The following is a 27,500-nucleotide window of genomic DNA, read 5'->3' as shown; positions in this document are numbered from 1 at the left end:
TCTGAGACACCGCCATAAGACACCTCCCTTAGACACCTCCCTTAGACACCCCCTTAGACACACCCCTTAGATAAACCCCTTAGATACACCCCTTAGACACACCCCTTAGACACACCCCTTAGATACACCCCTTAGACACACCCCTTAGACACACCCCTTAGATACACCCCTTAGACACACCCCTTAGACACACCCCTTAGACACACCCCTTAGACACACCCCTTAGACACACCCCTTTGACCACTTTGAGCACCCCTAAGACTACCTTCAACCTCCCAAGACCCTTCGCTTAGACCCCTTAAGACTCTCTTGAGACCCCAAATAGACCCCTCTGAGACCCCGTTGTCAGACCAACCATACCATGACGTACGTCAGCGTCTTGAAGGGAAAAGGTTTCCATGGCAACAGAAGACCAAAAGGAGTCAATCGGAAGCGGAGGGGGACGATCCAACTCTAATTCGCCCGAACAAACCGGATCAAATGCAACCTCCGAGGGATCAAGGGACACAGAGGCTGGACCACAGATGAAAATAGATTTTAATTTCTTTATCGTTAAAGAGGAGGAAAGGGATTAAAGTCTTATCTAATTGGAAGCATAATTATAAAATGTGAATTGTTTTTTCTATGTTTGTGTGTATTTACCTTTACCTAGTTTTATTTACCTAGTTGTATTTTGCGGGAAGGGGAGCTACACTCGTGGGGTCCCGCCTTTGTATCTCGCAGTGTCTAGTTTGCTTTTAAACTCATGAATGGTTTTTGCGCACACTATTTCCTTGTCCAGTTTGTTCCAAGCTGGACAAGGAAATAGTGTGTGTGTGTGTGTGTGTGTGTGTGTGTGTGTGTGTGTGTGTGTGTGTGTGTGTGTGTGTGTGTGTGTGTGTGTGTGTGTGTGTGTGTGTGTGTGTGCGTGTGTGTGTGTGTGTTTATTCATTTTTGTTTTTTAGTTCATATTCTTGTTTATTTATTTGTTCGTTCATTAATTAAGTAATTGTACTTAAATTTATTTATCTATTTATTCATTCATTTATTTAGTTGCCTATTTATTAATATATTTATTTATTCATTTACTTATCCATTTATTTACATTTTCATTTATTCATCTATTTATTTATTAATATATCTACTTATTCATTTATCTAGTTACTGTCTTATTTGTTTTATTTATTCATCTATCTATTCATTTATATATAATTTTAGATATATTTCTACTATTCTAGAATCAACCCCATTAGACATCTGAAGTATCCTGTCCACATAGACTCCCATTGTAATCTATTGCAACAGTCTTAGGCTCAAGAACCTCTTAGCTGGAAGCCAAACACCATTTAACTCAGACAGCCAAGACAAGTGGCAGCCATCGGTATCTGTTTAGCGGATCTGTTTCTGGGCTTCGTAGTTACGAAGTAGGATCACAGGCAAAAAAAAAAAAAAAAAAAAAAAAAAAAAAAAAAACGATATACAAGAGGAAGGCACAGTACGAGAGCATATTGAATAAGGTCAAAACAGAGAAACTACATAATTAACCTGGTTGTGTGTGTGTGTGTGTGTGTGTGTGTGTGTGTGTGTGTGTGTGTGTGTGTGTGTTTGTATGTGTGTGTGTGTGTGTAGATATTGTTTCTTTCTGGAGCTACGCTATCTTATTGGGCTGAAGCTCCTTCCTGTCTTTCAAGGGTGAGAGACTGACTCCATTAACAAAGAAGAGAGACACTTGGCAGCTATGGAAGGTGTTGGAGATTCCAAGACCATAAAGAGAGAGATAGAACGGTCCGTGAGCTCTCTCTCTTTCTCTCTCTCTCTCTCTCTCTCTCTCTCTCTCTCTCTCTCTCTCTCTCTCTCTCTCTCTCTCTCTCTCTCTCTCTCTCTCTCTTTCACACTCAATCTCATCCATAGAAAGCTGTATATATTTGCTCACTATACGAAGAGATAAATTGACAAAGAAATATAAATTTCGCTCTGGTGGCGTAGTCGGAAACATGCTGGTCTCGCATTTGCTTGGTTGTGGGTTCGAATCCCACACTCCTCTCCAATTCCCAGCTGTAGCAGTCACCTGCTCCAACGTTTCAAACGCTTAGGACAAAGATGGCGACTTCGGTCGCAGCTACTCAGCGCCTCCTGGCGTGGACTCCTCACCTTCTTCTAAGGAGAAGATTGAGAGGAGTACTTCGGAGGGAGGGAGAGGAGGTCTGGGAAGTAGGAGGCCAAAGGGGACTCGCATAAGAAGGAAGAACAGTTGAAAATTGGGTCACTAGAAGAAAAGGTTGAGCAAGCGTTTTCACTTTTTTTTCTCTATCTTTTTTCTGTGCACCGCAAAATCCAACTTTATTTTGTATTACCACATAGCAAATTGATAAAGAAGCATTTGAATTACTAAAAAAAAAAAAAAAAAAAAAAAATCCATTGGTATCAAGCCCCCTCCCAAAAAAAGATGATAATAATAATAATAATAATAATGATAATAATAATAATAATAATAATAATAATAATGATGATGATGATAATAATGATAATGATAAAATTGAAAATAACTAGTAAATATAATTAATAAAAATAATAAAGTAATAAAAATAATAAAAAAATAAAATAAAATTAAAAAGTAGTCCTGAAGAACGCACGGGTTATATACGAAACGTGAACCGCGAACGTAGTTCCTGAAGATCCCCCTGGGCTTATGGGCAGCGGACTTTGAGATCCACAGGCAAAGACAAGGCCAAAAAGGTCTTGGAAGACTAAACCCACTGGGAACATTAGGCCGGGTGACCTCAAAGATGGAGCCAAGGCGGTGGTGAGGCTCAAATGAGGATATGCAAGAGGAGCCACCGAGGAAGGCATTAAGGAGACTCTGAATGAGCCACGAGGGAGCCACAGGGGGAAAGAGGATCCAGGTATTGATTCTTTTTTTATCTTATTTAGTCATTTCATTTTATTTATCTTTTATTTTATTATTTATTATTTATGTATTTATTTGTTTGTTTATTTATTTAATTCTTATTTTCTATTTCTAGTTGTTTTTTATTTTATTTTTCTATTTATTTTATTTATTTATTTATTCATTTATTCATTTTATTTATTTATTTATTAATTTATTTATTTCATTTATTTATTTATCTATTTATTTATTTATTTTTTTTTTTTTTGGAACGAGGGTAACAGAACCAAAGAACGAGTAATGAAGGACCTTTGATACACACTAACCCAATTTTCGCATTATTTCCCAAGAACCCTTACATTATCTTAATGGTCCCTGAAGAGCCACTCTAGAACCTTAAAATACGAAATAGACCCACAAATAAACACACTTTTTAACTCTTTCTTTTCCACTAAAAAAAAAAGAAAAAAAAGTTCTTCTATCCTATGGCATCTTTGAGTCAGTCTGTGATGATCTAATAGAAACCACGAGTTGTTCACGATGATAGAAGCGCTGGTAAACTACAGTCCATGATAGTCCCTTACATTAAGACCACCTCATGTGCTATCCGTGTTGTTACCTTTAACTTGTATATTATGTGTTTCTTAATTCCTGCCATTGTTTTAATGCGAATTAGGTTGTGCTTGTGTGTGCATGTGCGTGTTTGTGTGTGTGTGCGTGCGTGCGTGTGTGTGTGTGTGTGTGTGTGTGTGTGTGTGTGTGTGTGTATTCACATTGGTCTTTTGGATCACGTGTTGGACTCGTGATCGACAGTTATTTCCCTCCTGGAAGAGAGCTCAGAGCTCGTAGGTCCGATCTATGGGTAATGCTATGACCTTGCACACACACACACACCCAACTCCCCGCCCACGAGAGTCAGAGTAACGACCCGAAGCACAGCGATACCGAAATAATTTCGGCCCTGGGCAGGATTCGAACTGGGTACTGGGAGCACTATCGTACTTGCCAGTCCAGCGCTCTACCAAATGTGCGTACGTGTGCGTGTGTGTGCATGTGCGTGTGTGTGTGTGTGTGTGTGTGTGTGTGTGTGTGTGTGTGTGTACGTACGTCCATGCATGTAATTATATATATAAATGATTACCAAGTAGCTCTTGTATGAGCTCAATTCATTGGGCTACATTATTGCCTTTGTCTCTCCGCTTTGACAGAAAACAGTACTTCATATAAAACAAGAAATTTTCAATTCTTCTTCTTTTTTTCATCATCTTATTCTTTCTTCTTCTTCTTCTTTATCTTCCTCTTTTTCGTCTTCTTCTTCTTCTTCTTCTTCTTCTTCTTCTTCTTCTTCTTCTTCTTCTTCTTCTTCTTCTTCTTCTTCTTCTTCTTCTTCTTCTTCTTCTTCTTCTTCTTCTTCTTCTTCTTCTTCTTCTCCTCCTCCTCCTCTTTGTCCTTCTCCTCCTTCCCCTTCTACTTCTCCTTCTCCTCCTTCCCCTTCTACTTCTCCTTCTCCTCCTCCTCCCCCTCCTCCTCTAGTTTCTGTTAATTTTCCCAAAAACCCATCATGGGAAAGATAAAAGTGAAATGGTCGAAGGACGTCCTTTTTTTTGTACCAACTTGGAGGATGCCTTGTCCTGCAGACCCTCTCTCCCGAATGACAACTTTGACGATCACTTACACTTCTTTGCCTTTACGTCCTCCGCTTTCGCCTCCTTCGGTTTGTTTTCGGAGTTGGCTCCCACCCACGCGCCTTCAACTTCTCTCCTTCGCTCCCGAAGAGTCTCAGCCTCTGTTCTTCTTCTTTTTTTTTTTTTTTTTTTTTTTTTTACGCAAACATGAGACGCATATTCATATTCCATTCTTCCTTTCCGCCCTCGACTTTCCCCCCCCTTTTTTCCACTTTTGTCATACTATTTCCTAGCCGAGAGGATGGTTTCTTGTATGTATATATACTAAAAAAACAGCAATAAAGTCCAAAAATGACAAAAAAGTATCAACCAAATGCCCGCAGATGGAATGTGTTTGCAATATACTGAAAAAGTGGATCATCGCACCTCTCCATCGATCAATCTTGAATTTGAATTCAAATGCACATTTTACGAGCCCTAACCCATTTTTATTACGGGGTAGAAAGGGACTTATATTCAAACTCAGTGTGTAAGCGTTTTTGTGCATTTGTGTGTTTGTGTGTGTGTGTGTATCTGTGTTGTGTTTGTGAGTACATGTGCGTATACGTGTATGTCTGTGTGTGTGTGCGTGCGTGTGTGTGTGTGCGCGCGCGCGCGTGTGTTTATCTGTATATTTGTGTTTGCATTCATGAGGAAACTAACTCCGGCCGATATATATATGTATATATATATATATATATATATATATATATATATATATATGTGTGTGTGTGTGTGTGTGTGTGTGTGTGTGTGCATGTGAGTGGGGCATAAATTTCTCTTTCTACAACATTTGAATTCGCCTTCAAAATGCAGTTCAATCCGTTTTTAGGTTTAAAGTCCCCAAATCAGAACAAAATCACCTATCGTTATCCATAATGATATTCTTAATCTATATCTTCGTAGAGAGGTATTTACTCAACATAGAGTCCCTTCAGTCGGGTGAAAATAGCTTTAATGCTGTTTTCCACCGTCACCATCATGAAAACCAAGGTTCCTATTATATAATTTTATTTGATTATCGAATTTTATTTTGATTTGTTTATCTATTTATCATTAATTTATACTTTTTATTGTCAATATTATTATTATTGTCTATTCATGTACTTATTTATAGATTCATTTATTTACGCATTTATTAATTTATTTACCTGTTAATTTGTTTTATATCGATTTTATTCTGTTTTATTTTCATTATTTTATTTTATTATCTTATTCTATTTCATTTTATTTTTTATTTTATTTTTTTTTACTTTATTTTATTATTTTATTGTATCTTATTTATTTCATTTATTTTATATTATATAATTTTATTTTATTTTATCTTATTGTGTTTATTCTATTTTATTTTATTTCATTTTATTTATTCTATCTATTTTATTTATTTTATTTATTGTATTTATTAATTTCATTTAATTCTATTTCATTTATTCTATTTATTGTATTTCATTTTATTTTATTTATTCTATTTATTGTATTTCATTTTATTTTATTTATTCTATTTATTGTATTTCATTTTATTTATTCCATTTATTTATTTATTTATCTATTTATTTATTATTATTATTTTCTTTACTTAAATTTTGCCTCCAGGTCTTATGCCAGACGCTCGGAAAAGAGGGCTTGAGGATCTGTTCCCACCCGCATCCAAACCTCCAAGGGCTGTCGATGAGCTTTCCGGAAACCAATGGCGCTGAAGAACTAATTGGCCCAATCATGCCCAGAGATTTCCTCGATTGCAAAATAAGCCTTGGAGGTCTTTTAAAAACCGAAAACATTCTGTTTTGTACAGTTTGCAATGTCGGGTGTTTCTTTTCCTTCTTCTTCCTTCTTCTTCTTCTTTTTCTTCTTCTTCTTCTTCTTTTTCTTCTTTTTCTTTTTCTTCTTTTTCTTCTCCTTTTTCTTCTTTTTCTTTTTCTTCTTTTTCTTCTTATTTCTCTTCTTTTTCTTCTTCTTCTTTCTCTTCTTCTTATTTCTTTTCTTCTTCTTCTTTCTCTTCTTCTTCTTCTTCTTCTTCTTCTTCTTTCTCTTCTTCTTTTTCTTCTTTTTCTTCTTATTTCTCTTCTTCTTGTCCTTTTTCTTCTTTCTCTTCTTCTTCTTCTTCTTTCTCTTCTTCTTCTTTTTCTTCTCTCTTTTTTTTGTTTTTTTGTTTTTTGTTTTTTTGTTTTTTTGTTTAGGGGGGAGGTTGTCTGGTCTGCTGGCGAGGATGTTGCTACCGGCTGTCTCTGGGGGCACAGGGACACAAAAGCGAGTCTGCAGCAATGGTCTATTGAGCAATTGGAACAGACTTGGTTCCCATATCGAAAAGTTGCTCACTGGAAGTAACGTCAAGACGAATCTTAGGCCATCTCTGTGTGAAGGGCACTCTCCCATGGGTGAATGTAAGGAGTGAAAGCGTGTGTGTGTGTGTGTGTGTGTGTGTATTCACCTCGGATCTGCTGCAGCCTCTTTTCGAGACAGCCAGACACCACCCTACGGCAGTGAGCTCAGAGCTCATTATTAGCAGATCTCTGGGTAGGTCTGAGACCACTCACACTCCACACACCGGGAATACAAGGTCACAACTCCTTGACTAACGTCCCGTACCTACTCGCTGCTAGGTGAACAGGGGCTACACGTGAAAGGAGACAAACCCAACTTGTCTCCGCCCGGCCGGGGAATCGAACCCCGGTTCTCCGGCTTGTGAGGCCAGTGCTTTACCAATCCGCCATCGGGCCGTGTGTGTGTGTGTGTGTGTGTGTGTGTGTGTGTGTGCGTGTGTGTGTGTGATTCACCATGGCCTTGGACCACGTGTTCGTGATCGACAGCTATTTCCCTCCCGGAAGAGAGCTCAGAGCTCATATATGACCGATCTGTGGGTAATATTGTGACCTTACATGCACGCACACCCCAAACTCCCTGTTCACGAGGGTTGGAGTAACGACTCGGTGCGCAGCGATTCAGAAATTATTTCAGCCCTGAGCGGGATTCGAACCCTGACCTCCGTAGTGGCAGCCGGAACTCTACCACCGCGCCACCGAGTCTCTGTGTGTGTGTGTGCGTGTGCGTGTGTGTGAGTGTATGGGTGTGGTTATGTTTTGGTCAGGGAACTTAGTTGAGTAAATTGATTGCTTGACCGATCAGTTCGATGGTTGGATATACGGTTGATCGAATGGAAGAGTGGTTAGCTCTTTGGTTGACTGGTTCTTTACTTGCTTAATTGTTTGATTTGGTTGGTTGGTTGGTTAGTCGGTTGGACGTTTAGTCAAGTAGACGGTTGATCAATTAATCAGTTGGTGAGTTGATAAATTGTTGAATGTAATTTGGGAAGTTGGGGGGAGTTAGTGAGTTGATGAGTGGGTGAGTTGGTCTGTTGGTCGATAAGTCTGTTGCTTGTTCATATGTCTTTAGCCATTGTATTTACTCATACAGAAGTGTTTGGAGGTCTTAGTAACTGCCACCGAAGGAGCTGTTGTGTAAATGAGGCCCAGCGTGAGGTATGGCACTCCACAAAAAAAAAAAAAAAAAAAAAAAAAAAAAAAAAAAAAAAAAAAAAAAAAAAAAAAAAAAAAAAAAAAAAAAAAAAAAAAAACGAGGTGTTGTGGAAATGAGGCCCAGCGTAAGCTATGGCATTCCACACACACACATACACACACATACACACACACACACACACACACACACACACACACACACACACACACACACACACACACACACACACACACACTCAGTGGCGCGGTGGTAGAGCGCTGGACTGGGAAGTACGGTGCGTGCTCGCAGTACCCAGTTCGAATCCTGCCCAGGGCCGAAATTATTTCGGTATCGCTGTGCTTCGGGTCGTTACTCTGACTCTCGTGGGCGGGGAGTTGGGTGTGTGTGTGTATGAAAGGTCATACCATTACCCATAGATCGGTCAGACGAGCTCTGAGCTCTCTTCCAGGAGGGAAATAGCTGTCGATCACGAGTCCAACACGTGATCCAAAGACCAAGGTGAATACACACACTAAACCCATACACACACACACATATACACACACAAAAAAAACCGCTATCGGAAACGCATACCTGAAGGGTCATGAAGAAAGAGGAAGAAAAGAATGAAGAGGAGGAGGAGGAGTAGGAGCGAAGGCAGAAGACTATTGGAGAACGGCAGTCTATTGAGGGAGACGGGAACCAAGGAAGACGTAATAGAAAACGAAGATAAAAAGAATTTTTTTTTTTATAAGAATAATTTTGAAAGAACTTGATGTTTGTTTCTGGTTTCTTCCCTGCATTGATATATTCATCGTGTTGTACGAGTACATTATGGATTTTGCTATGGCTAGGTTGGGTTAGGTTGGGTTGGACTGCGTTGGATTGGATTGGGTTGGGTTTGATTGGATTGGAATGGGTTGGGTTGGATGGGTTGAGTAGGGTTAGGTTGGATTGGATTGGGTTGGATGGGTTGGGTTAGGTTAGGCTAGGTTAGGTTAGGTCAGGTCAGATCACCATAGGTGACTATTCACTTGTATAGAGTGAACTCCGACTTCAGGTGGATTCTGATCGATCAAGACCCGTTTCAAACTGGGGGTCCATTTAAAGGACTTATAATTGCAAAGTGAAAACAAAATGCAAAAAAGGTACGACCGACGAGTAGACAGGATTATTTACACACTGGCGTTACATACATGTGTACCAAAAGATCCTTTCCCCTTTTTATAGGGTGTTGGACACGTCAAAGCTTACATCTCACATCTTAGCACCTCAAGGCTGAAGAATCATACCTGTCCCCTCCAAAATAGACGGGTTGAATGTAATTCAGCGAGGCACAACGTTTCCACAAAAGACATTACACTGTTCTCTTCCCTAATAATATTCATGTCCAGAAGTCTTCCACTCCTCCTTTTAGGCACCACTACATAATGAATGAATGCCTTCTTTACTATCCTCCCACGAACAACCCTGGCCATATGTAAATGTGCTTCCATTTCTTTAAACATCGTATTTGATATAACCCAGTGAGGCGAGAAAATTAGTTAACGGATCCCAGTTAGTGTCTTTAACTATTTGGTATTAGATTAAACAGTACACTATATTAACTCTGAGGCTTGCGACTCACTAATTATTTTTGGCTTAATTTTACAGTTAAAACCAAAGATATGTATAGAAAGTTACCTCTACGAATATCTATCTATTTTCCCGGGTTTCAACTGTGCATTTCCTCTATGCAGAGCTCAACCAAAACGAAGAACTGAGCGTGTTTGGCAGGTCCTACAGCGTGAAGGCAAAGAGAAAACGTTACTAGAATGTTTCTCCCAATGTAACCTGAAAGTGACAGAAGCATTGCATGCAGTCAGATGCAACAACAATGAGTTAAGAGGAACTATATCAATAAATTCATACACACGAACTCCGTTTTGAAGCTGTGGTCTGCGATTTCGAAACGGGAGCGACTAAAGGCTCTTTCTGGTGTTTCACATTCAATGAATTACTATTGTGTGTTCATTTTAATCACTCTAATATCCGAACTCACTGGACCACTGGGTGTTCGGATTTAAGGAGTTTACAGATACTAGAGATAAGATGATAATCCTCTTCATAGTCTCCACTCCACCACTCCAATACTAATTTCTTTATTCTGAAGAAATTGAAGTGAATACAATATACAAAAATCATGTAATAATGGCAAAGTCCAGATAATGAGAGTTCGGTTTTATATATATATATATATATATATATATATATATATATATATATTCATAGATACACTAAATATAAAATAAATGAACAAGTCAAAGCACACTTCCATTTCGTACGCTATTTAAACCGATCTACCATTCAACGCACACAGACACACACACACACACACACACACACACACACACACACACACACACACACACACACACACACACACACACACACACACACACACACACACACAAACACACACACGCACACTGATAAAACCTAGACTAGAATATGCGGCGACATTGTGGTCACCCAGTACCAAAAAGAATATAAAGAAAATAGAAAGAATCCAGAGAGCAACAACAAAAATGGCACCTGCACTTGCAAACTTGTCGTATGAGGAGAGATTGGCTAAACTTGAGTTACCGACTCTGGATCAAAGAAGAGAGAGAGGTGACCTATTGACCATCTACAGAATCATGAAGGGCACAGAAATACTCGATAGAGAGGACTTGTTAAACTAGAACAAGAGAAGCACAAGAGGGCATGGAAAGAAAATAAAAAAAACATAGTTACAGAAGAGATCTGAAGAAAAACAGTTTTCCACATAGAGCGGTGGACACTTGGAACAAACTGGACAATGAAATAATATGCGCAAAAACTATTCATGAGTTTAAGAGCAAACTACACACTGCGAGATACAAAGGCGGGACACCACGAGCGTAGCTCCCCTTCCTGCAAAATACAACTAGGTTAATACACACACACACACACACACACACACACACACACACACACACATCCATCTTTGGACCTTCTAGTTGATGGGTCATCCTTCGACCCGCCCCATCTCTCGGGTCAAAGGCAATACAGCAAAATGTAGAGAGTTAAAAGAGAACAAAAATTATATATTTTTTCGAAATAAGCATATGAACAAGAAAAACGGGAAATGTTGAAAAATTTGAATTCAATGGAATATGAGATTTGCATGTTAGTTATTTAGCAACAATACTGAAAGCTCCGCGTGTTGGAAGAAACAGTGTTTACAGTTCGCATATGTGCCACGTTCTGCTTCTCAATAGGTGCATTGGTTCCTATTCTTTCTTTTTTCTTTTTTTTCGTATTTTTGCGAGCGAAAACATTACCAATTTTTTACTCCTTTTTTCCATTTGTTATCGCTAACCTATTCATTCGTATTTTGGGAGGGAGGTGGGTGAGGGGATGGTGCCCAGCACATAATCTCTACACTACAGTGACTTGCTTTTTACAATGTAGATTTATTGTTTGTGACCTGCATTGAGTTTTCAGATGTTGAGACAAACGAGTTGATGGTTTTGTGTTTTATTATTTTTCCTCTAGACTCAATGTAGATCACAAATAACAAATCTACATTCTGGTGGCAGCGGTGGGATACGAAACTCCAACTCTCCATTCTGGTGGCAGTGGCGTGATACGAAACTCCTACTCTACATTCTGGTGACAGCGGTGGGATAAGAAACTCCAACTCGACATTCTGGAGGCAGCGGTGGGATATGAAACTCCAACTCTACAATCTGGTGGCAGTGGCGTGATACGAAACTCCTACTCTACATTCTGGTGACAGCGGTGGGATAAGGAACTCCAACTCTACATTCTGGAGGCAGCGGTGGGATACGAAACTCCAACTCTACAATCTGGTGGCAGCTGTGGGATACGAAACTCCAACTCTACATTCTGGTGGCAGCGATGGGATACGAAACTTCAACTCTACATTCTGGTGGCAGCGAGGGGATACGAAACTCCAACTCTGCATTCTGGTGGCTGCGGTGAGATGCGAAACTCCAACTCTACATTCTGGAGGCAGCGGTGGGATACGAAACTCCAACTCTACATTCTGGAGGCAGCGGTGGGATATGAAACTCCAACTCTACAATCTGGTGGCAGCTGTGGGATACGAAACTCCAACTCTACATTCTGGAGGCAGCGGTGGGATACGAAACTGCAACTCTACATTCTGGTGGGAGTGGTGGGATACGAAACTCCAGCTGTACATTCTGGAGGCAGCGGTGGGATACGAAACTCCAACTCTACAATCTGGTGGCAGCTGTGGGATACGAAACTCCAACTCTACATTCTGGTGGCAGCGGTGGGATACGAAACTGCAACTCTACATTCTGGTGGGAGTGGTGGGATACGAAACTTCAACAAACATAAATCGGTCGATTGAAACGTTTTCTCAAGATCCGACCATAAGAGATGAATGAAATGGTCTGTCATTAAACAGGGGAAAATATATAATGAAGATTAACAGAGCTAATGGAGACAAATTTCATCGTTCTCTGAAGAAACCAGATGTAAATTCTATCGCATCGCCAAAAGTCAATCGCTTTCAATTTCTATCGAAAGATCAATTGTATATTTTCCTTTGGACTACCAGTATATCGCCTTTAACAACTGCAATACGGAGATGCAGTGTGTATTATTTTTTTAATCTGAGTCCAGACGATTTCATTCAGCTGATAAGTAAGCTAGTAACAAAATACGGTCTTGATTGCTGACTTAATTTTTAAGCCATAAATGAACAAAATAAATTGTGCCCTTTTTAACCTTGCCTATAAGTATGACGATTTCCCTTAGCTGAATAAAACCACCTGACGGCAGTCAAAGGAAAGATACAAATTATAAACCAAAATGAAACAGTTGAATCCAAGCTTTAATCGTGCTGCTGCAATATCGCATTCACCCTCTCACTTTGTCGACAAAATATTACCTGTGAACTTTTCTGTGATGTAAAAATTCTATTTATTTCTTTCGCTATGTTGGTATGCCCCCAAATTGGTATTATTACAACAGTGATAAACAATATCTTTGCATATTTTTCACACACTGTTACATGTGTAAAGGTATCCACTACAATTGCAAGCGCAACGTAGATTTTTTTCACAAAATATTTTCCGCGTAAATTAAAAAAGAAATAAGCAAGTTAATGAATGTAGATTACCCAACACAAAGAGGGATGAGAGGATACTATTACTAACTAGGGTTATCTTCAATCATGAAGATTACCACAGTTTGGAAAGAGGGGATACTATTACTAACTGGTGTTATCTTCAATCATGAAGATTACCCCAGTTTGGAACTGAAGGGTTCTGGAACTGTTTTCCTTTTGTTAATTTTTTTTCTAATTTTTCTGCTCCTGGATTCCTTTGGAGGAGGAAAGTTTATATATTCAACTGTTACTTCTCTTGATTTCTAATTAGTGTGTTTTCTCTCTCTCCAAGGCATTATACTATGTGCACATTTATACACACACACACACACACACACACACATATATATATATATATATATATATATGTATACACACGTACATATATCTTGGTAGCGTAGTTGGTTAGTTACTACGGCACTTGTCATGTGATCGCTGAGTTCGAGTCCTCGGCAGTACCACATTTCAATTTGTGCAGGTGGCCCCATGGGGTCTCCCGATGTTGATGGCTTAGAATTAAAGTGCATTGTGGTTGTTAAAATGTATCTCTAATCACTGGGACCCATTCAGTGTTGTACAAAAATGTACACACACATACACACACACACACACACACACACACACACACACACACACACACACACACACACATATATATATATATATATATATATATATATATATATATATATATATATATATATATATATATATATATATATATATATATATATATATATATTCAGTTTCGTTGCTGTGCTGGAGCACGTACTGGAAATCGCATTCAAGCTAGTTCATATGCAAGACTCAGTCCAATGGAAGAATTGTAAAGGTGATCTTTGACAGTAACGAGCAAAGTTTGTCTCACTCTCAAGATTATGCGGGCATAAACCCATTCCTTGACCCTTAACCTAATATTTAAACCCCTTCGCTTCGCTGATACACTTTAACGAGTTAATCTTGTCACCAAATGAATTTATTTACTTTAAACGGAGTAGGATTAATGTATTGTGTTCTCATATGCTCCTATATTGAAGGGGCATACCTGTCTTGAGGATCTCTTTCAGCGTGGTGAAGATCTCTCACTTTATCCTTCTCACTCTCTCTCTCTCTCTCTCTCTCTCTCTCTCTCTCTCTCTCTCTCTCTCTCTCTCTCTCTATCTATCTATCTATCTCTATTTATCTATCTATCTCTATTTATCTATATACGTCTCTATTTCTCTCACAATCTATCTATCTATACATTTCTATTTATTTATCTATCTATATATGTCTAAATTTCTCTCACAATCTGTCTGTCTCTCTGTCTCTCGATGTAGGTGTCAACGTTCAGGAGTCATGGGACTCATTCCGTGATCGCTTTATGGCACAACAGGCACAGTTTGTACCAAAGTAGTCAAAGAAGAACGTCGATAACCTAAATGGTTCACACGAGAGATAGGAAAAGCGATTAAGGACAGGAAAGATTCTTATTGCCGCTACAAGACAAAACGTAGCGATTTTGCCCATCAAGAATACATCTGCTTGTGTGGTGGGTTAAAAGAATGGTAGAATCAGCAAAACGTGATGACGAATCTTATTCCCACCAATAGACACATAGGCTACCAGAGGCGTCTGAAGGCTTTGGGACCCTTTTCTCCAGAAACCAGAAGATTGCGAGGACAGATAAAAGAGGTTTTCAGAATATTTCAAGGATTTGATAACACTGACTGTCGACATCTCTTCAGTTTGAACGTGAATGCCACTTACAATCATAGGTGGAAGCTCAGTCACCCTCGTTACTCTTGTGATAAGGTTGGTGGCTTTTTTACCTATAAAATCTGCAATACTTGGAAGAGATTACCATAGGACGTGGTAAACAGTTCCTCTGTTGAGCAGTTCAAAAGTCGATTAGACAATATTAGTGTAAGTACTAGTGTGTATCCCCGGTAACCTTTTAACGGTAACTCCCTGGTACCTTTTGAGGTACTGAGATTCCTTGTAACTTCTTATAACTCCTTGCAACTTTCTCTCATATATGTACATACATATATATATATATATATATATATATATATATATATATATATATATATATATATATCTATATATATGTATATATATAAATATATATATATATAAGTTTATATATATATATATAATATATATATAATATATATATATATATATATATATATATATATATATATATATATATATATATATGTATATGTATGTATGCAAAGTAGACCACTTGGAAAAAAGAAACTAACGAAGCAGAGCGCTCTCGTGTATTACATCTTCAGTGCAAAGAGTACTTTGTATAAGTGAACACACGTACCCGTGTTCTTATTAGCATATATATACATACATACATAATATATATATATATATATATATATATATATATATATGTATATATATGTATATATATATATATATATATATACATACATACATAATATATATATATATATATATATATATATATATATATGTATATAATATATACATACATGAGCACGACACCGTATTGAAGGATCTAAAGTTCTTTTGGAAATATATAAGAAATTGAGGAGACGGATGGGAAGGAGACCGTGAGCAAGGGCCGAATTTCTTAGTCAAGCGTAGATACAAACTGAATCTAAATGCATTGATTTGGGCCGAGAGGGCGTTCACGTTGGCACCCAAGCGTGCTGTAAACCGAATGATTAGTTTACGTCGGTCCGATCTAAGGAGAAGAAGAGGAGGAGGAGGAGGTCGAGGAGGTGGAGGAAGAGGAGGAGGAGGTCGAGGAGGCGGAGGAAGAGAAGGAGGGGTTGGAAAAGGAAGTGAAAAAGGAGGAGGAAGTGGAGGAGGATGTGCAGGAGGTGGAGGTGGAGGAGGAGGATGGATTGGAGGAGGTGAGGAAGGAGGAGGAAGAGGAGGTGGAGGAGGAGAAAGAGGCGAAGGTGGAGGAGGAGGAAGAAGAGGAGGAGGAGAATTATCTGGTGGAGGAAGGGGAGGAAGTAGTGGATGAAGAGGAGGTAGAGGTGAAGGAAGAGGAGGAGGAAAAGGAGGTGAAGGATGTGGTGGAGGAAGATGAGGAAGTAGTGGAGGAAGAGGTGAAGGAAGAGGAGGAGGAAGAGGAGGTGACGTAAGAGGAGAGTGAGGGAAGAGGAGGAGAAAGAAGAGGAGGAGGAGGAGAAGGATGCGGTGGAGGAAGAGGAGCAGGAGGGGGAGGAGGTGAAGGAACAGGAGGAGGAGGAAGAGTAGGAGAGGGGAAGAGGAGAGCGAGGGAGAAAGAGGAAGGAAAAATTGGAAAAAAAGAGCAGGGATAGAAAAAAGAGAAGGAGAGAGAGAGAGAGAGAGAGAGAAGGAGGGCAAGCAAGGAAAGAGATACAATATGAATTGCAGTCGTATGACTTTGTCACGTGAGTATTATGGAGGCAATAGACCCGGTGTGACCTGTTTTCCAAAATGCTTCTGTGGCTCCTCAATATCCCATTATTTTTATGTTGCATCTCCGAATAATCTGAAACCACAGGATGTTCGGATTTGGGGAGTGTTCGGATAAGCGAGGTAAAAGATATCCCTTCTTTCCCCCAGGTCTAAGCTCCTCCACTCCAGGGATGAATTTTCAATTCTGAAGGAATAAAAGTGGTATAGAATCCACATAAATCGTATCATAGTAAATTATGATTCGGATAATGGTTGTTCGGTTATGAGAGGGATTATTGTACGACACTAAATTCCTTTCTTTAAAAAGTCTTCCTAGGCACCTCAGAGAGAGGACTATGTGAATTTAAATAAAATCAATCATCATATTGTAGTCTTAAGGTACGCTTTGCTTTGCTGGATGTCATTATAGAATACACATGAATCATGTCATAGTGAATTATGGTTCGGATAATGGCTGTTCGGATATGAGAGGGATTATTGTATGACTCTAAATTCCCTTCTTTAAAAAGTCTTCCTAGGCACCTCAGAGAGAGGACTATGTGACTTTAAATAAAATCAATCATCTTATTGTAGTCTTAAGGTACGCAATACTTTGCTGGACGTTATTATTAGCCTATCACAACCAATGATGTGTAACGCGCATCACATACGGCAACATACTTGGAAAAACGCGTTAGTAGGTTCTGTGAAAATTATCAGCCTTGTACTTTGCAGCTCAAAGCAAAACAGCCCCTCATAAGCAAAGAATCAGTGCTTTGAATAATCGTTTGACAATTATCGTTAATCATAAGTTACCATCGTTGACCAGTAATCGGACCAGGTAAAAAGTATCTTGACGGTTGAGACCTCCATACCACTTTCAGATCTATATAGAATGGTTTTCCGTTAGCCACAATAAGAGACATAACGTGACTGATCGTAGCGAACGGGGAATAAAACGGAGGTGACTAAAGAGAGAGAGAGAGAGAGAGAGAGAGAGAGAGGGGGGAAAGAGAGAGAGAGAGAGAGAGCCCAAAGATTACGAAGAAAGGAAGAAGATAAACTGGAAACTGAGGAGGAGGAAGGAAAATCCATAAACCGGGAGGAAATATAAAAAAAGTAATGTCATCTTCTGGTCGTAATCTACGACGATAAAAAGTGGTCAACCAGCCAAAACTACACCGAAAACACACAAGGATGCCAACTTTGGCGTCTGATGTTTCCAACTTTCACGATGTGTGGCGCCGATACAGCTAACTGTTCAACGACCGTACAACCGTACTGACTGTCCTGTATACACTTTAACCTTTTATGTGTGAGGCGGTAGCCATTATGGAATACACGGTGAAGTTCACAGAGTTGAATGATGTAGTGGATGGAAGTATACAGTTAACCGTTCAACGACCGCACAACCGTATTGACGGTCCTGTATACACTTTAACCTTTTATATGTGAGACGATAGCAATTATGGAATACATGGTGAAGAACAGGGAGTTGAAGGAAGTAGTGGATTGAATACATTGGATGGGAAGGACGCTGCATACAGACATGTTAACCGTTCAACGACCGTACAACCGTACTGACGGTCCTGTGTACACTTTAACCTTTTATGTGTAAGACGATAGCAATTATGGAATACACGGTGAAGAACAGGGAGTTGAAGGAAGTAGTGGATTGAAGTACATTGGATGGGAAGGACGCTGCATACAGACATGTTAACCGTTCAATGACCGTACAACCGTACTGACGGTCCTGTATACACTTTTAACCTTTTATATGTGAGACGATAGCCATTATGGAATACATGATGAAGAACATAGAGTTGAAGAAAGTAGTGGATTGAAGTACACTGGATGGGAAGGATGCTGCATACAGACATGTTAACCGTTCAACGACCGTACAACCGTACTGACGGTCCTGTGTACACTTTAACCTTTTATGTGTGAGACAGTACCAATTATGGAATACATGGTGAAGCTCACAGAGTTGAATGATGTAGTGGATGGAAGTATATTGGATAGGAAGGACGCTGCATATAGACATGTTAACCGTTGAACGACATTACGACCGTAATGACCTGTCCTGTATACACTTTTAGTCTTTTAAATGTGAGACGATAATGATAATAATAATTATTATTATTATTATTATTATTAATAATAATTATTATCTATTATTATTATTATTATTATTATTATTATTATTATTATTTATTATTATTATCATTATTATTATTATTATTATTATTATTATTATTATTACTATTATTATTATTATTATTATTATTATTATTATCATTATCAATATTATTGATATTATTATTATCATCAATATTATCATTATTGATATTATTAATATTATTAATATTATTAATATTGTTATTATTGTTATTATTATTATTATTGTTATTATTATTATCATTAATAATAATATTAATAATAATAATAATAATAAATTTATTTGGCAAAGAATCAATATACATGAAGTGCAGATAATGACAAGAACACATAGTTCGAAATAATAATTGCAAATTGCCGAGGATAACACAAAAAAAGCATGTACGCTTATTTCCATTGTGGTCCATTATGGAATACATGTTCAAGTACAGAGAGTTGAAAGATGTAGTGGATGGAAGTACAGTGGATGGGAAGGACGCTGAAGAGGAAATAAATATCAAAGGAAAGTGTCCAGTGTAGCAATTAAAGATATAGATTATAATAATATAGTTATTATAGCTTCAAGGTCCTGGTAACAGCTACCGATCCGGGGATCGAATGCTAGCCCACAGGGACGCGTCCTTAGGTAGAGACAGTAAATGTCTTGTCACTGGGAAGGGATTACTAAGAGCTTACGCTAATAGACTCCTATTCCAGAAATCGTCACCTTTGCCCTTTATACCCAGACATCAATTCCTGATAGAGTACTGAAGTAGATCCATTGGATAAATCAATGTTTCCTTTTTTTTTTTTTTTTTTCTTTTTTTAGGCGACCCCAATATGATCCTTATGATATAACCGCGATCCCGCTAATCTATTGTAAGTTTATAAAAGACAAAGTTAACATCATTGAATTTTATCATAGCAATATGAATTTAAAAATTTAGCATACAAGATGTCTTGGCGACCCAACTTGAGTCGCTGCCCCAGGGTTGGGAAACAGTGGTATAAATAGACAAGGTCAAAGCTCAGCTACTTTTCTCAGAGGTACACACAAATACAGGGTTGGGTGCACTGCCCGTTCATCAACTTAAAATGCAATACACTAGAGAAAAGAAAAGGCCTCAAAAAAAAAAAAAGAGAGAGAGAGAGAGAGAGAGAGAACGGACAAATAGAATTTTTTTTTTACAAAGAGTGAAAATTAACTCAATTCAGAACTTGAGGACCTAATTAGAAACCGGACACACACTATAAGAAGAAGAAAACTGAAGATATTACGAAAAACGGAAAGGTACAGCGTTACAGATAGGAAACATGGAGCATATAGAAAGCATACGGCCCTGTTCACACTAGCGATTTCAACCGCGGCGGTTCAAATACGGTATAAGTCAATTGAGGCGTTCACAAACAACCTCACAGTTTTTCCCTGACTATGCGGTAATGCCGCGGTGTTCGCGCGGTTCAAACCGCTAGTGTGAACAGGGCCTTAGAAGGAAAGAAAGAAGGAATGGGGAGAAACGAGTAAAGTGTACGAGTAAATGACGAAGAGGCACACTACAGGAGGAGAGAAATGAAACTGAGTTAATTGCTAGCTAAGAAGGAAAGGAATACGTTTACAGGGGAAAATGAAAACAACATATAACAAAACGAAACGAAGAAAACGAAGAGGAGGGAGAAAATGCCGGATAGTGAGTAAGAAGATGACGAAGAATAGGATAAGAAACGTTACTGTACAACAATGGCATAGAATATCTGTCACTCAAAGTATACCAAAAATGAATACAACAGAAAAAATTATAAAAGAAAAAATATATAACATATTTAGTACAACAATGGCATAGAATATCTGTCACTCAAACGTGTTAAACTAGATAATTAGTTATTCGCTTAGAAATTCATTTTCTTAATATATCAATAACTCCTCTTCCGATCACAATCTTGGGTAATTACCTCCCGGACAGCACTGCATAAGTGACGGGCTTAGAGCCTAAATGGCCGGAAGATAACCACGAAAGCAAAAACCCGCTAACCTAGTTAACTGGAGCACGGAGCAGTTTAACATCACATTAATGTCCAGGCCTCTGGAAATGGACGGCTTTCCAGCTATCAACTGGATCATTAACCTATGTCTAAAGATAGAAGCTCTAGTAAACTTTAGTCCACGAAAACAACAACAGCCTATGAGGGTATTCTTGCATCTGAGTGAAGTCTTCTGATCTTATCAAAAACCAAAATTTCTTAAAGAACATCATTTTAACGAAGAAGTTGAATAAAATAATTTAGCGTTAGCTAGAACAAAAATTTTAAATCTCGTTAGGGAAAGGATTGATTGAAGAGACAGGCACATAAAAACATTAGAATGGAAGAGATTGCAAGAGACCATAGGGCCTACACTAGGCAGTCCCATATCCCTTACCACCTGTCATCCCTATCCATAAAGTTATCTAATCTCTTAAAACAACCAATTGTTTCAGCGCTCACTTTAAATTTACTAAGTTCTTTCCTAGTTCCTCCTTAAGCTTAAAATTATCTAATTCAAACCCTTTACCACAAGTTCTGTCCTGTTGTCTTAATATGATGACCTTGCCTGCATTACCCTTGTTTAGATGTTAATCACAGAAGTGGAAGTAATACTTGGCAACTTGGGAAATGCCAAAAGGAGCTTGTCTTGTTTAGGGTATTTGACAGCATGATTGAGTCCAACCTTATTCTAGTGGCGCCCCTACACACCAGAGTCACGTATCATCATTTCATATTTGGAGAATAGTCTCCACAATAACTAAACAAACAAATGAACAAATTATTAAATAAATGAAAAAATAAATAAATTAATAAGTAGACGAATAAGTAGGTATATAAATGAATGAATAAATGAATAAACAAATAGATAAATAGATAAATGAATAGATGAAAAATAAATGAGTAAATAAATGAATAAACAATTAGATAAATGAATAGATAAAAGATAAATGAGTAAATAAATGAATAAACAATTAGATAAATGAATAGATAAAAAATAAATAGATACACGAATAAATGAGTAAGAACATATGAATAAAGGAGACTGCAAGAGACCATAAGGCCTACACTAGGCAACTCCGTATCCATCACCACCTGTCGTCCCCACCCATAAATTTGTCTAATCGTTTTTTAAAACAACTAATAGTTTCAGCGCTTACTACATGGTTACTAAGTTTATTCCATTCATCGACCACCCTATTAGTAAACCAATTCTTGCCTATTTCCTTCTTCAATCTAAATTTTTCCAGTTTATACCCATTACTGCGAGTTCTGCCCTGTTGTTTTATCATGATGACCTTGTTTGCATCACCCTTGTTATAGCCTTTGATCCACTTGAACACTTCTATTAGCTCACCCCGCACTCTACGTCTTTCCAGAGAGTGTAAGTTTAGGTGCCTAAGCCTCTCTTCGCAAGGCAAATTTCCGAGTCCATGTATTATTTTGGTCATTCTTCTCTGTACTGATTCTAGTGAATTTATGTCCATTCTGTAGGACGGAGACCAAAACTGTACCGCATAGTCAAGGATGGGTCTAACTATCGCTAGATAGAGTTTAAGATCAAAGATAATTTTTAACTTTTGCTGTCCCTTCCTCTTGGCTACCCATTTGAAACATCTCCATTATTACAAAGGAGGAGTATGCCGAAGGAGACCTTTTGGTCCATACGTAGGTCGGGTGCGGAAAAAAATTAATAATGATAAATAAATAGAAGAAAAATAAATCGAACTTATAAAATAAACAATAATAAATAATGATAATGATAAATAAAATAAGATAAAATGAATAACTACTTTCATGATCGTCTTCCCTACTCGATATTGTCTTCAAGGAAAGAAGCGCTAGTTTCCCCCGTCGGAGAACTCAAGTTCGGAGAACACCTTTACATTATTTTATCTTAGGTCGGACGATTTTATTCAGTCGAAGAAGGTACCCTAAGCTTTGTGAGTTATGTTAACTAATGTCAATTAAACCATTTCGATTTGTTGATTTCTCGTTTTTTTAGACGGATTTATTAAGCTGAAGAAAGTAACTTGGAATTAAAAGAATTAAACATGGTGGCACACTAGGCTTTTCTCGCTAGCATGCTACTTGCTAATGCCCCTTCGTTTAAGTAAAAACAACTTCGGTTATGTTTTTTTTTTTTTTTTTTTAATTTCCAAATGTCAAATTAATCTTGCTTCATATACTCGTAGTGAGACGCTGAATGATGAACAAAGAAAAGTTAAACCTAGAATACGAATGTTAGACACATTGTTGAGACGTTCTAACGGAAGTCTAGAACATTGTAACCGATGTCGTCTCTATTCAAGTGAAATAGCAAAAGCAAGTAGCAAAAGCAAGTAGCATAAACAAGTAGCAAAAGCAAGCAGCAAAAGCAAGTAGCAAAAGCAAGTAGCAAAAGCAAGCTGCAAAAGCAAGTAGTAGCAAAAACAAGTAGCAAAAGCAAGTAGCAAAAACAAATAGTAAAAGCAACTAGCAAAAACAAATAGCATGCTAGACTAGTGTGCCACCGTCTCTTGTCTTCCTTTTAACCCGCTAGCAAAAGATATAAATTATGTTGTTGTTTTGCTGTCGTCAGGTGATTCTAATCACGACAGGAAGAATTTCTGGATACTAAAGGATAAATATTTCATTTGTTTGTTTTACCTGCCACCACGTAATATCATTTTCCAAATGAAATTCCCTTCACAGAAAAAGAATTGGTATGAAGAAAATATATGAAAATATTATATTATACATTCAATGATATATCTGGATCACCGCAGTCTTCTTACCATAAGAAAGGGAGAATCTTAAAAAAAAAAAAAAAAAAAAAATATATATATATATATATATATATAATGATAATGATAATAATAATAATAAATAAATAAATACATACATAATAAATGAATAAATAGATAAATAGAATAAAATAAAAAATAAAATCCTACTGATCTCTTTTTTTAAAGCTGGATTGACCACTCAACCGCCCTGATCCAGGCGACCATTGCAATCTAGCCCGAAGGCTCTTTGTCCTCTTTGTCCTCTTTGTCCTAAACCAGGGCTTCACTCCTAAACCAGGGCTTCACTACTAAACCAAGGGCTTCCCTCTTAAACCCGGTTTTTACCGAACAAGATAAAAACAAAATTGGGAAACATTTATTCGTAATGCGTGGAATTTGGGGAGCTGCATTTTTCATGAATCGTCTCATATGAGGAAATTCTTCGTTCTTCTTCCTTCTTTGGAATATGTGAAGCTTCATTTGATTCCGTTAAAGAGAAGTTGAGTCTGGGACCCGGTGACCTTGCACAAGAGCTGTAATGTGGTCTGTCTGTGTCTGTCTCTCTGTCTGTGTCTGTCTCTCTGTCTGTCTGTATCTGCTTACGAATCGGTATGTTTTTCGGTCTGTGGCTGTTAGTCGTCGTCTATCGGTCAGTGTTTGTGTCTGTGAATGTTTGTCAGTGTGTATGTGCGTGTTGGTGTATGTGCATATGTGTGTGCATAATATATATATTTATTTATATATATAATATATAAATATATATATGTTTATATATATATATATATATATATGTTTATATATATATATATGTATGTGTGTATGTGTGAGCGTGTGTGTGTGAGCGCGCGCGTGTGTACTTGTATCTATACATATAATTAGATATATGTACAGATATATAAATGCACACACACACACACACACACACACACACACATGTATGTATGTATGTATGTATGTATTAAATATGTATATATGTATGTACTTAAGATTCTTGAATTAGCGTTTTTTGGTGGACACTTACGGAAACCAACCCGAAACGCCCCAATTTCTTGTCGGTTATCGTCAGCGCTTGAGGAGGAGGAAGAGGAGGAGGAGGTGGTTGAGAGGCATTGGGTGGTCGCAAGCAATTTACGAAACCGAAAAGACGAAAAGTTCCTTCTTGTCACAACTTCCCCAAGTAATAAAGCTTATCACGTGTCTGGTCCAGCCATTGTTCCCACGTAAGTTGTGTTCTAATATGCCGAGTTTGTGTTTTTTTCTTCAAAAAGGTCTTACGTTTTTTTTTATTATGATCAGTACGGTCGGGGATCATAGACAAGGAAGCGTAGTATTGTATATTGATGGAGGTAGAACTCTTAATGAAATATTTCATATTCATATCCTTTGAGGTTCATTAGAGTATTGTGTATCCATAGTAACACACAACCATCCATATACCAAGGAGAAATGGATTAGTTTCTGTATAAAAACCAATACGCGAGCGACAGATTTATATTAAAGTTTAAGAGGAAAACATCCTTACCTAATTCTATTCCATCCCTCAGTTGGTACTCTAATCCAAACACAAAACAGAACCATCTCATTACCAAAAGAAGTTTTTTGCAATTGAATGAAATCACCTGACGGCAACAGAAATCAAACATATAACTCAGGATCCTTGTGATTCATTGGTTAACAGATTCTTGGACTGTTCCGTTGGGTTCGGGTCCGACTCTATCGCCTCTCCCCGTTCCCCTCGTTTGTCTAAACCGGCGGTGCAGATTGAAGCGCCCTCGACCTTGTTCACACGTGTTCCACGTCATGACCCGTAATTTATGTAATGATTTTACTACAATTCTCTTGTTTGGGGAGTTTCATCATATTGCTATCTTGTATATGTGTATGTATATGTATATGTATATGCATGTGTGTATGTATGTGTGTATGCGTATATGTATATGTATATGTATTATATATATATACATGCATATGCATGTATATATATGTAAAGACATACACGTGACTGTAAGACATTGTCTCAAAGACTTACGATTATAATTATATTGTCTAAATCCTTACTGAAGAAAGTTTCCCTGTTTGTTACGATTAATACGATCAGAATTGTTTTGATAACTCCTTCCATTAGGAATTATTTTTTTCATAATTTTTTTTTTCTTTTTTACATTCTTTATTATCTGTCACCACATTTCTTTGTCCCATGATACATATGTGGCAATATTTCAACTATCTTCTAATAGAAGTTTCCATAACAGGGAATAATTTCAAAGTTGTTTTTGTAATGAACTCGATTTTTATATAACTGAAACGAGTACTTTATATAAGTTTTACTGCATGAACAACTACTTTACTTTTCTTGTCATTTATTTTGTCTTCGCCAGTTATTCAATTGATGTAAGAATTTTTTTACAGACCCGTTAAGTGTTTTCGTAGCATGTTATATCAAAATTTTGAAGTTGCGTGTTACAGGAATTAATAAATTAGTTATGATAATTTTTTTAATTCATAGTTCTTGGTAATAAACGTATAGATTACGTAATGGAGGACAAAATGTGGGAAAAAACTAATTTCGTTACAATCTGAACTCTTTAAAGCTTTCAGAATGTCTTCGTAGGTTATTCAAACTTACGAAAAGGATTGTCACAAGTTCTCAACGTATATAAACCCTTAGTATTACCACAGAGTTCCCCAAGTAAGGACACAAACGAAAACTAGTGTCAGTTAGAGAATGCTTAGCGATTCCATTCAGTGTTGAAGTGATTTCTCTAGGAAACCAAAGAACAGCGCTACATAAGTGAGGTATACGTGACGTAAGACAGGTTGGGAACCCCCTGGGTTGAATCTACCATGTAAGAACACAAACGAAAGCTAATGTCAGTTAGAGAATGCTTAGCGATTCCATTCAGTGTAGAAGTGATTTCTCCAGAAAGCTAAAGAACAGCAGAACATAAGTCAGGTATACATGACGCAAGACAGGTTGAGAACCGCTGGGTTAAACAGTTAGAAAATGCTTAGCGATTCCATTCAGTGTTGAAGTGATTTCTCCAGGAAGCAGTAGAACAGCAGTACATAAGTCAGGTATACATGACGCAAGACGGGTTGAAAACCGCTGTGTTAATAAATAAATAGTTAGAGACTTAGCGTTGAAGTGATTTCTCCAGGAAACTAAAGAACAGCAGAACATAACTTAGGTATACATGACGCAAGACAGGTTGAAAACCGCTGGGTTAAACAGTTAGAGAATACTTAGCAATTATATTCAGTGTTGAAGTGATTTCTCCAGGAGGCAGTAGAACAGCAGTACATAAGTGAGGTATACGTGACGCAGTACATGTTGAGAACCCCCTGGGTTGAATTCAATATCAAGTCAATCACAGCCTCGTGTGTCGTGATATCCAGAGTAGCAATGGTCCTGGCCACACGTTTTGAATGCGTTTCAGATGTAGCTGATGGTTGTTTGATATGAGGGAGGACAAGGTGATATCTGATGTGCGGTCGTAAAAGAGTACTAGGTCGTTTCCGCGTCTTCAACAGGTGAGGGGAACTGAATGTGCCAACGGATCGAGGGGAAGCTTTGGAATAGCTCGAAATATCAATAGGAATATGTCAAAATCTTAGGATGGATAAAATGTGAATAGTTACTTTGTTATGAATATGTTAAAATCCTATGACGAGTAAAAATGAAAATAGATATTCTCTTAGGAATATGATAGAATGCTAGGGTGAATAAGAAAGAAAATATTTACTTAGGAAGTGTCAACATACAGTAAATATTAAATTTTACGGTCGTCTACATATCCGATTGAAATGCTTAGTTTTTTGTAAAGGCCACATCCTACAGAAAATCCTCATTTTGGCAAATGCATGCGTGTGTGTGTGTGCGTGTGCGTGTGTGTGTATGTGTGTGTATGTGTGCATGCATATGTGAGTGTATATGTGTGTGTGCATGTGTGTGTGTATGTATGTGTGTGTGTGTGTGTGTGTATTCACCTTGGTCTTTGGATCACGTG

This window comes from Oratosquilla oratoria, chromosome 32 (assembly GCF_046742065.1).
Source record: "Oratosquilla oratoria isolate Oo_2021 chromosome 32, ASM4674206v1, whole genome shotgun sequence".
In the NCBI taxonomy this organism is placed as follows: domain Eukaryota; kingdom Metazoa; phylum Arthropoda; class Malacostraca; order Stomatopoda; family Squillidae; genus Oratosquilla; species Oratosquilla oratoria.
This window is presented reverse-complemented; position numbering follows the sequence as displayed.